The following is an 8,286-nucleotide window of genomic DNA, read 5'->3' on the forward strand; positions in this document are numbered from 1 at the left end:
GCTCTCTATTCTGTTCCACTGATCCATATGTCTTGTTTTTGTACCAATACCATGCTATTTTGATGACTATAGCTCTGTAGTATTGTGTGAAGTCTGAGGGGGTTATTCCTTCAGCTTCATTCATTTTCTTCAGTAATGCATTGGCAATTCTGGGTCTTTTGTGATTCCATATAAATTTTAGGATTATTTGTTCTAATTCTGTGAAAAATGTAATGCGTAATTTGAGAGGGATCACATTAAATCTGTAGATTGCTTTCAGTATTATGGCCATTTTAACAGTATTAATTCTTCCAATCCAGGAACATGGGCTGTCTTTCCATTTCTTTAAGTTATCTTTAATTTCCTTAGTCACTGTTTTGTAATTCTCTACATATAAGTCTTTCACTTCCTTGGTCAGATTATTCATAAGTATCTTATTTTTTTGGATGCAATTTTAAAAGGGATTGTTTCTTTACTTTCCTTTTCTAATATTTCATTGTTAGTGTAAAGAAATGCCACTGATTTCTGTATGTCAATCTTGTATCCTGCTATCTTGCTGAATTCTTTTATTAGCTGTGATAGTTTTTGTGTGGAGCCTTTAGGGTTTTCTATGTATAGTATCATGTCATCCACATATAATGACAATTTTCCTAGTACTTACTTTTAATTTCATAATGAATACTTGGACAAAAGAATTTTTATGTAATTAAACAGTATTAAAATAATATACACATTTTTTCACAAATACTTGACTAAATTATTGTAGAAATTGTGAACAAGTGATTGTTCATTTTAACATGAAAATATATAAACATTTTCATAAATCTCCTTTTCTGTTAAGCATGAGGCAGTTACTTCATGAACCAGGAGGGGAGCTGATGTGAATTTTAGCATAGTTTTCTGATTTGAACTTTAAATCGTTCCAACTTATTCTACATGCTGATTTAGATATGCCTCCCCTGGTTCAATACCACTTGGTATCTCCATTCATTTGAGGCCAAATTCCATGCGTGGTGCAAGAAGAGAAACTCTCTTAGTGATGGTGGTTCAGTTTCACACTAAGCAGTTGGTCAGGAAGGTCCAGTTTTTGCCAATCTTTTATTTATTTGCCTGGGTTTCATAACAACATTTCTTTACTGGTCTTCATCAGGCTATGTGCTTATTATCTGCTAATTGTATTCCTGCCTATACTGGACATCTCCTTTATATACCTGTCATCTCAGTTGTATCATTTTTCTGTATTTGAGAACCTTTCATCTTACAAGGAGATCTCCAGCAAACAGTTGTGGTCTGTGCTCTGCACAAAGGCTCCCAGCAGAGAGGGCAAGTGAGGCTAAAATCCAGGTGTGCTCTGTCCCTTAAGCCCTGACAGTGGCCTGTAAGCACTGGAGAAAAAAAAGACTTTTCTAATTTTGTCAACTAGAGGCATGCATTTTCCTCATTTGCACAGAGCACTGCAGAGGCTAATACCAATCCTGCTCTGGAGACTTGATCAGAGGAAGAGTCTTCCTTGCGGGACAGAAGCACAAAGGACAAATCCTTGCTACTTCAAACTCCTTTGCGAGAGGGCCTTGGTCATGAGACTGAGGCTCAGCCAGTCAGATGTATTTGCGCTGAACTTTGACTTGGGAACTGGGACAAAGGAAAATTCTTTTTAGCGGCACAGGGGAGGCAGCACCATCCCATTCCTAGAGGCAGTGGTTGTCTCAGTCAGTGTCCAGGGCTGGGGGCGCTGGTGGTGAGACCTCCACCATCCTGTAGCCACTGAAGGGGCAGGGCTTCCCCAGACCAATTCTGACAAGTAATTTTAGCTCTGAGTGCAGAACCTCAATGTCCCTGTGCACCTTCCCAATGCAGTCCTCCAGCCTTCCTGGCGCCTCACCAACCACCTACTAGCTTCTCAATAATTTCCTTTTCTGCTTAAAGCACTCAGTTTCTTTTGCTGTGTAATCAGTTAATTGGAGAGTCTGAACTCAGTGGGATACTAACATGAAGCCCCTTTATTTCTCCAACATGGTTTTCGGATGTGCTTTGATGAAGACTTATTTTCTGTTCCTTCACAACGTCTCAGTTAGCTCTTGTAGCATCCCAGATACGTTCAGGTTTTGAAACAACAAGGACAGTGTAATCCATTGTACAGCATGAATGTGACATCCAATTTTACACTCTTCCCCTCTCTCCAGCCCAGGTTTGACCAGTGGTGCAAATGGTCCCACCCTAGGGGATTTAGTGTGCTTTGCTTCTTTCCTCCTCCTTTCTTTCCTTCCCTTCCTTCATCTTTTGGGTCCATCTTTTCCATCTCTTCCAGAGCATTGGTTCCTGAAGGAGGAATGAGGGGAGGGTCTGCTATCTCTTGCTGAGCTGCTGTGGTCCACACTGGATTGTCAGTCCTGCTGCAGAGGAGATGTCTGGATGCTGCTGAAGTGTGCATGGGTAGAGGGCACTGCGCTCATTGCACAGGCCTCTGACAGGGGTGATTCATCATTACCCAGTTCTTCTGCCTCCTGTCCTTTGAGCTCTTGCTCCTTGGCTGCATTCCCACACTGGCAGGCAACTCTCTTGGTGGGATTCTGACAAAATTATGTAAACTCAGATACCCTCCAGTGTGTCCATTCAGCCCTAAAGAAACCCAGGCATTTTTGCCTCACCCAGCAGTGGGAACAGAAGCTGTGTACTTTTGTCTCTTGACAGTTTTTTTCCTCCTGTTCTAATGTGTAGGGAGCTCTGCCTGCTCTAGGTAAGCAGAAGTCTGCCCAGGGGTTGGGGCAATGCCAGCTCCCATCACTGGCCAGCACTCCTCGTCTTGTGATTGTTCCCCTCACCTTCCCCTACATCTTAAGTTAACTTGCCATAGAGAGGTAGGAAATATTCCCCTTCCCTCTAATATGGGCAGGAGAAAAGTCACCAGTTGGGTGATGACTTCCATACATCAGGAATTCTGACAACTCTTCTGGAATTCTTTAGTTTTTTCCTAGGGATATAAAGGGATAGAGATTGTGTGTGTGTATAGTGGGGGTGGGGTTGGGGTTTGTGTAGCAGTATTTGATGGTGGTATCAGAGCTGCTTTGGTTTACTTCCTGTTAAGTTCTGCAAGGGTTGTGTCTGCATGCATTCTGCAAAACGTGGGCCAATTAGCACCTACTCTCTTTGGCTCAGAGAGTCTAGCCACAATTCCCAAACAACTGGAAAACCCCATTCATCATCCTGTTATACTTGGAATAAGGGCCCTTCCTGACTCTCAGCACTCTGTCATGTATAGTTTATCAGTGCTTTAACATCTATTTCCTCTTCCTACTACCACTCCAACTTACTTTTGGGACATGTACTCTCCCCACTTTTCTGTGCTCTTGCTCGAGGAGGGATGGTATGTCAGACACCTGCTCTCCTATGGAAGTTTGAAGGGCCAGGTACTTCATGTTATCCCAGGTCTGGCAAAAGGGAATGCAAAACCCAAGTTTAGCCAGTGGATGCTCTCTCCTGTGACTTTGATCTTGAGAGTATGTGGTGTGAGGACTAATGTTAGAAATGGTTCAGATTCATTCATCTCAGTAGAGGCAGCACAGCCAGGCTGTATCTGCTCTGTCTTTGGAACCCTCTAAAGGAGTTTCTTCTTATATTCAGCTTTGGGGCTACAGCCTCCCTCCTCTCTTGGAGTCCCTCAACAGCGTCCCTTCTCTCTTGGAGGCCCTCAGTAGCCTCCTCCAGTTTTGTTTTTATTAAGTTAGTGAGTGTTAACATTTGTTCCTTGAAAACAAGAACCTTGACTGACACAGAAAGCACTGATGTTGCAGACAAAAGGAGGTCACACCATGGAAAATGTTGGTTTTTAAAATTTTTTTCTGATACTCATCTCATTGCCATGGTCACTTTTGGTCACCTCTGTAACTTTTCACACACAGTTATAAGAGTCCTTAGTATGCAGAATGCTTAGCTTTATTTATTCCAAATTGGAATAGATTTATTTATTATGTCCAGTGTTACAACTTTAAAAAGCAAGGTCAGGAAGATATCAGTGTCTTCACTTCTATCATTTCCTGGCCTTGGTATATGGAAGATGAAGCCTGTTTCCTGTTGAAACACTTTGAAGCACGGTATCACATCACAGGGAGACTTCTACAGGAATATCCTAGATAGGCGTGTTGTCTGTTCAAGAGCTTCTCCCAGCGTAGTGTTAAAACAGGAAATATACCAGCAGTGCTTTTACAAACTGACAGTCCAAATATATTTGAAAGCCATAGAAGTTATTTAGCACTTACATAAACTGAAATAGCATAGAACTTAGCTACTCAAGGTGCACTCCAAGAGGCAAAAACATCCACATCCATTTAGTTTGTTATAATGTAGCACCCCACCCTCACCCCCAGATACTAAATCAGAATCACATATTAACAAAATCCCTAGCTGTTTAACATGGACATTGATGTTTGAGGAGCACAACAATAGAAAATATCAGAGGACATGATACATAGAGTTGTTTCATGAAACTTGTTCCAATTATATACCTATGAAGCTGTGAGTTTGGCCGTGATGAAAAATGTACTTCTTACTGCGGGTGACAGTAAAAACAAAATCTGGAGAGTGAAATAAGCAAGATGGCCCAATAAGATGACCCTCATCATATCCCCACACTCCCCAATAGTAATTTGGCATCCATGGACAAAAGTGACTTTGTGCAAGTTATGGGATCAGACACCAAAGGATCTGGGAGGAGGCTGGCATACAGACCTTGCTCTGGGCTGTGGACCCTAAAGTGGCCCATGAACCAATTTAATCCCTTTCAGCCAAGGCTCAAGAGCACTTGGAGACACTGACTTAGACAATCATCCACAGATGTGCGAGCCTTTGGCAAAATTCAGGAGTCCAGTGGAGAAGTGCCAGCACACCATTGGAAGAAAAAAAAAATCCAAGATTGGATTCATTGGAAGAGACAAGAGAAACAGTTTAACTTTATCCATGTCACCCCTCCCTCAGTGTGGCACAAATCAGTGCCAGAGGAGCCAGTGATTCCTCCCTTGAGGGGAAGTGAGAGCATGTGAGCAAGCAGCTGGCTTTCCAGCTGAGCAGGATGCTACTACCAAAGAGACTCATTTCTCTTTTGCCTTATCCAGAGTTTTGAGCTGCACGAGGGGTGGTGAGCAGGTAGGAAAACAGCAGCCAGGGCTCAGGACAGATGAAAAGGATGCAGAAGCTACCAGTACTCCACTGGGAGGCCTGCCCGCCAGCCACAGAGAGGTACATTCTGTGAACTCCAGTCTATTTCTGTCACTAGGCATGCTTTTAAATCACTGATTTAAAGACATGATTGAGAGCATTAGACGAAGTCATGGGTAAAAGAAGACAAACTTGTTTGCTAAGAGGTAGACCTGCTAGGCTGACTTGATTTTCTTTGTTGGAAATATCAGACAAGTAAATTGAAGGAATGAGAATACATCTGGATTTATAAGGCAATTGAAAAAAAATCTCATGAAATCCTTTTGGATCAGATGAAGAATATATGCTGGATATAATAGTATTTATAAGTGGTTGAATGACCATACTACAGGATGTGAATAAATATAAATGGAGAATAGAGTCCCTGTTAAAATATGCCTTTGACTTTGACCTGCTTCTACATGTTTAATCTGTATTTGCTCAAAAGCATTGTGGCTTGCTGATCAAACTCCAAATATCTTGATTTTGAGCTAGCTAGCTAATACACTAGGACAAGAATTAGTTCAAGAGCTCAACAAGTTCTAGAATAAACTACATATAGAAAAATGGAATTTCATAGGGTTAAGTAAATAGTCCTGTAAAATAACTATGCAAGTTCCAACTAATTATATAAATAATATTTTCTAAAGTCAAACTTAATAGCAAACATGAAAAATAATTGGAGTTTTAGTGTATTATAAATTCTATGTTAACAGAATGATATAGTTACCAACAAAAAAAGCCCATTTAATTTTAAATGAATAATGCTTATAGTATTCAGAATAAAGGTAGTAAAAATCACACTCTAATCTGAATTGTTCAGGCTTTATCTGAAATGCTTTATGTCCTCATTCTGGGTACCAAATGTGTATCTTCCTGTGTTCTTTGGATGAAAGCAACAAAAACCAAGTCTATCCAACTCAAGGAAAATAAATAAAAACATATCAAAAAAAAATGAAGGAATTTGTTCAAGAGTAACTCCTAAAAAATCAAAGGGAAAGAACTTTTTCTGATCATAAAGAATAAACTAGACTGGACTTAAGATCCTGCCATAAACAACCGAAGTTGGAACAGCTCTTTCGAGACTTTGGGCCAGAAGACTGTGGTCCCAAAGAAAAAGTAAGTAAATGAGGTGAACCCTAGAGTCACTCTGGCTTTCTGACTAGAGGTGCTTCTTGGACCACAGTGCAGGTGAGCACAGGTGACAGACATTGGGATTCACAGAGGCCGAGGTGGCTGGAATTTGGAGGGCAGTGTACCAAAGAGGAGAGAATTACACAAGGAAAAATCTCCATAAATTTGCATAGGTTCTTTCTGTTGCTGAATAATAAGCCATGATAAATACGGTGAAACTGTATAAGGCAGGCATGCACCAATCAAGAAGCTGTAAGCTGAATAATTCCCAGGGACCTTGAGGGACTGATAAACAAAGTGGAGAGTGAATAGTCTTCAGTGAACATCTAAGGACATTCAGAAGAGACCTCAGAAAGGTCACACCTTATAATAATGTGTCAGTCTGGGTCCATCAGGAGATAGAAATAACACAGTGGGTTAAACTGGTGGTGGTGGTGGGGATTCCTATAAAGAATTATTAACTCTGATAAAAAGTGACAATTCTGTATGGTGCTCTAGGGCTGAGTAAGTGCTCAAGAAAGGACAAAACTGGAAGGGGTTCAGAGCTCACTGGAGAAAGAATAGTTCAATCCACTGGAGAGTATAGAAGTTTGCTGCTTTGACTGGGCTGGAGCTGCTCTGCCATCTCTAAGCCATCAAGAAGAAACCCTCCGTAGTGCAGGCAAAACACTGGTAATTAGTAACAGGTAGTATGGGCATGCAGAGAGAGTAGTGGCTCTGTGGGCCACAGATGAACCACACAGGGGCCTGTAGATGGAGCAGCAGCTCAGTAGAACCTCCAGCTCATAGACGCAGTGCAAGGAGTCATAGAGGGTGCAGGAACTCAGTGGGAAACCTCCTGGATGCAGGCAAGCCATGACTGTGAGACTAAAGAGGGAATTGGAGTACTAGTGTGAACAGGAGGCTTTGAGGTGGTGATATAAACAGGAGATCTTTGGGGGGCACCGTCTTTATGGAGAGGGCAGCGGGACATTTATCGCAATGTGAGAATGGGGCTATGAGGTCCATTGAATAGATAAAAAAAATTAATGAACTTCTTGCCAGATAAAGTCACAAGAAAATGAAAATACAGACCACTATTCCTCCTGAATATAGACACTCTTGAACAAAATTTTAGCAAGTCAAATCCAATAGTACATAAAATTTATAATACACAATGGCCAAGTAGGCTCTAACCCGAGAATGCAAGGCAGTTTTAACAATTGATTCTATCAGTTAACAAAGGAGAAAAGCCATGCAGTCACTTCAACTGATACAGAAAAACATCTGACAAAATTCAATAATCACTGATGATTAAAAACTTTTAATGAAGGGACTTTTTCAACTAATAAAGGGTGTCTATGAAAAATCTACTGCTAACACCCTACTTCCTGGTGAAAGACTATTTTTACTCTAAGGTGGAGAACAAGGCAAAGATACTAACTTTTACCACTTTTATACAACATTGTGCTAGGCCTCTTATCCACAGCAATAAAGCAAGAAAGAGAACTAAAATAAGCAAAACTGTATTTATTTGCATGCAGCAAATTTTAAGGAACTTAAAAAAAAACTACTAGAACTAGTAATAAATTTAGTTCGGTTGCAAAATATGAAGCTACTGTACAGAATCCCATTGTACTTCTCCAGACTAGCAACAATCAATTAAAAACTATAATTCAAAAATAATTCTGTTGACAATAGCATTACAAATATAAAAGTACTTGATAAAAATTTTAATATGTGGATAACTGGCATGCTGAAAACTGTAAAATATTGCTGAGAGACATTAAAAATGACCTAAACTAAGGGAGCACTACAACATGTTTTTAGATTGGAAGATTCAATACTTTAAGTTTGTCAGTTCTCTATGATGTTATCAGTATATTTGAGGCACTCTCAATTAAAGTTCCAAAGTGAGCTTTTTAAATGTTGACAAGGTAATTCTGCAATTCATATGAAAGATTTAAAAAAAACCCAAATTTAGAGAAACTAAACACATTTTGA

This window comes from Camelus bactrianus, chromosome 3 (genome assembly GCF_048773025.1).
Source record: "Camelus bactrianus isolate YW-2024 breed Bactrian camel chromosome 3, ASM4877302v1, whole genome shotgun sequence".
Classification (NCBI taxonomy): domain Eukaryota; kingdom Metazoa; phylum Chordata; class Mammalia; order Artiodactyla; family Camelidae; genus Camelus; species Camelus bactrianus.